Source organism: Labrus mixtus, chromosome 1, assembly GCF_963584025.1.
Source record: "Labrus mixtus chromosome 1, fLabMix1.1, whole genome shotgun sequence".
Lineage (NCBI taxonomy): Eukaryota > Metazoa > Chordata > Actinopteri > Labriformes > Labridae > Labrus > Labrus mixtus.
This window is the reverse complement of record NC_083612.1, coordinates 34,380,603-34,384,841: the sequence shown is the minus strand read 5'-3', so window position 1 is coordinate 34,384,841 and position 4,239 is coordinate 34,380,603.

Sequence of the window (4,239 nt, the reverse complement as noted above, 5' to 3'; positions counted from 1 at the left end):
CAGTTTTAAGGCATCACCACACAGCAGTTTGGGACGGCGCTTGTTTTGCCAGTAAAACGAAATGTGTTATGTATAAGTGCTGCATTAGGGTCATTAGGGTCTCTCTCTTGACAGTTGTTAGGTTGGGGTTGTTTCTGTAGTAGATGAACAATGATGAAATCGTGAAACAGACTGTGGATCATCTTAGATTTATTCAGCCATGGTCAGACAACATAGAAACACAACACACATGGCTGACAAAGTGCGGACCAAGATCTCATAATCATTGACAATCGCTGGTCTTCATCTTCACAGTGTTGCTTATATTCTGCTAGAAGGTACAGCCTACAAATTCCTTTCCATCTGGTTAGACTTCCAATAGGCTAGAAAGAAGACATCAGCTTGACTCGTAAATGTCCGACATATACATTTCTTCAGTCTCAGAGTCACATTTCCTTTTCAGCGTACACTTGGCTCCAATCCAAATATAACTCTGCTGCTATGAGGTCTCTTACACATATGTATTACAGCTTCACAACCTAGGAGAAGAGTTACTCTCAGATTTAAATAGTACATTAACAAAGTTACCAAAAAAGTATGAATTCATGAAAATTGGTACTAACAATGTAATGTGTAAGTGTTTCTGCAATCAGTAAGGAAGCAAAACTAAACAAACTTGCTGCTCATAAGCTAACGCTAGCTTCTCATCTTTTCATTGGGAAACTGTGGGTCAGTCATAACTGGTGTTGGTGGGAAGATGTTTTCATGAATAAACAGGAAGTGAGCCAACGGCATTTGTTTCAGGTGACTGAACAATGCTCGTGGCAATTAAGTTTGTTGAGGTAATTACTGTTAGCTTGCGAGGGATCAACGTGACCACAGTGACCACAGTGACCAGAGTGAGCGTTAACATGGAGAAGAATCGTGTCCTGATTACTGTAACAGAGATAAAAAAGCTCATATGTGGAGGAAACCACGCCCAGCCCCTGAATGTTGCCTCTGAGAGTTCTGTCATTTCAGAAAAAAAAAAAAAAATCTGCTGGTCAATCAGACGATGAAGCAATACTTTTCCTGTACTTGATAAAAAAACTAAAATATTTAAACCCTCTCCAAAGGCTTGAGTACACACTGAAGTGTTAAGAAAAATAAAGATCAGTGCAAGTAAAATAAATAAGCACAACTTGTTTTTGAACTGCAAAAAATTGAATTTCAAAGATGTGATTGATCATGATTAACTTTGGAAATCAGCAATTAAAGTAATTTTTAAAATAATTGTTTGACTGCCCTATGAAGATTCATTTAAAGGGTTTTATGTCCAGGTGTTCTTCCTACTGTGCCAGTATTAATGTGACATTGGCATTACATGTAATTTGACTGAAAAGGTCTTAAAAACTCTTAAATTCAACTTGAAAATGATTGGGGGTACTCTTAATGATCTGTTCAGCTGTCTGTATCACTCCTCACCTCATCATGCTGTGATCCACTTCTGAGGTCCACTATCTGAAAGTGGGCGAAGAAGAAGAGATTTCATGTTGTTCACTTCTTACGTCATCTACTGAAACCACATGGAAACCCTGATGTGGATTCATGTGGATTTCTTTTTTTTAAAACCAGCACAGTGTAGACTGTGAATCTGTCACTTATCAGGTGAAACGTGTGAGATTGAGCTCAGGTGAATGTCTCCTGTCTGTCTGCCATTTGAACTCACCATGGAGTCATTAAGGAGCAGGTGTTGGATTTAGTACCTGAGGCCTAAACTCTCACACCTCAGGCTCAGACACACAGTGAGCGTGATGTTTGACGGACGCCTCTCAGCCTCATTAAGGAGCAGCAGGGATCTGAGAAGGACTGTGTCAATGTTAAGCTCCCTGAGTCAGGTGTCACTACCTCACACCTCCACAATACACAGCCACTACAAGGCCTCTTCACATGAAAGAGGGGTCTGCTTATCTGAATAGAAATCGACATATGCTGCTGTGCTGAGGGGACAGTCTGGTATTTTAACATGTAGGTCCTATTTTGATTTAAGGTTTACTTAAGAGAAAGTTTCAAGTAAACCTGAAATGTTACAATAAAAAACATGCTAGCTGATCAGGGTAGCAACTGCTAAAATCAGAGCCCCTTTGATCCTAACCGCAACACACCTTCAAACATGTGACTTTTCGTTTTAATTTTGTTTTTTCACCACATTTTATTCAGAATCAGAAATACTTTATTAATCCCAGAGGGAAATTTGGTCGTTACAGTTGCTCCAAAATATACAGTATAGCAGGACAAATATAGAAATAAAAACATTAATCAAATAGAATAGGAATGTGAGTAAGATATCAAGAATAGGTACAAGAAATATTTACAGGAATAAGAGTCAGATGGAATATAAACACACATTTTCAAGATTATTGTTTGTTTCAATATTGCACTTTGTTATCAAGGACATATTATTCATTATTATTATATTGCAGTTTTAATAAATAATGAGTTATGGTGGAGGTTACAGTTTTTCAGTTTTACATTTTTAAATTTCAGTTTTAAATTTTTTTTAAATTAATTTGTTTTTTTAAATTTTATTATTATTTTTTTTTTCTTCTTACCAAGAAGACAACTATATTATGTTGGACTTGCACTATATTTGAGTAAAGTAAGCCTTGTATCCTCGTCGGTTGAGTTTAAATGTTTGTCCTACATCATTAATAGTGTAGTTGTCTTAGGAAGGGATGGTTTAAGGGCGCACTCACACTAGGCAACTCGTGCCTAAGCACACTTCACTCCCCCAAAGTCCAGTTCCTTTGACTAGTGTGAGTGGGATTCGTGAGTGCGCCTTAAATGTAACAATGCGCCTGTATGTTCACAACATTCAGACCCAAGTAATCGAAATAAAACATTCCTATTTTTTTTATTTTTGTTATCTTACAGCCAGTGCGGCACTTGACTAGGTTTGATGACTTGACGACGACATGCTCAGAGCTGCTTCATTGTAATGAGGACTGAAACACACACTTTTATCACTCACTTTCCTCCCTTCCTTTCCTCGCTGTGTCTCATCCTGTCAGAGACAAGGAGAGGACAGACAAATATGAGCATGTCCTCTGTGTCTGACTGTATGATCACAATGCTCGAGGGTCTCTGGTGTCACAGGAAAAGCATTGTTCCTCACTTCCCTCCCCACTGTTTTTGAGCCTGTGAAGAAGAATAGCAGGGGATGTTGAGGAATACTGGCCTCCCCTGTATTTATTGGACGAGACAGCACGCTGATCTTACTTCCCCCCCGCACATCCTTGTCTGCTCGCCACGCGTCTCTCACTGTACGTGCGTCCTACAGGAACTCTTTCGCGGTGAAATAAACCAGGAAACGGGAGGTTCATGTCCATGTTTCTGTCTCCATCCAGGATATCATCAAAAATCTGCTGTCTACAATCAACACTAACATTATTAACAGAGCATGTCGATTACTGTTAGTGGACGTTTAAAACAAAAACTGAAGCAAGAAAGATAACAGCAGCCTGGTCAGTGGCCCCACACTTCAAATATGTCTCTTTAGGTTCCCTTCTGGTGTCATGTCTGGATGCTGAAGTAAGGTCCACTTGGATTCAGGATGGGTCAAATCATCGCAGGACTTTATTCAAGTAGGCTGTAATTCAAATCCTGTTTGAAAAAATAATAATAATAAGGAACTCCTTGTCTGAATCAAATTGTGAAATGGTCCAATAGGCTGATTGGAGAGTCAACCCACACAACCTGTACAGCACAGAGCTGCAGAACAACGGAACCTTTTGCACTGAGATATACAGCAGCACAAACAATAGAGACAAAAAACAGCTTTGTTCCAGCAGTAAGATCAACAATTCATAGCCAGTAGACAAACCTGCTGCCTTATCACATCAGCTCACCCTGACATTACGCGTAGAATTGACTATGGAGCTGGCATTAAAAATGTATGCAGACCACATGGAACATTTAAAGTAGATTTCAGGAATTTTGTGTCAGCATGAAAGCACCATAGGAGAGTTTTTCAAACTCCATGCTATAGATTGCATGTGTTGCGACCTAGAAATATTTGTATGCAATTCAATTTGACAGAAGAAAGCACACCACACTATAAGTTAGAAAGTACTGTATATAATATTATTTCACATTTGTTTCATTTGTAAATTAAAAAAACATACAGGCTCTGTAATTTCATGTTAGTTTACACAGAAATTAAAAAGTTGTTATTAACTCTTTTAATTTTAGGTTTTGATATATGACGCCATCGGCCTGCGT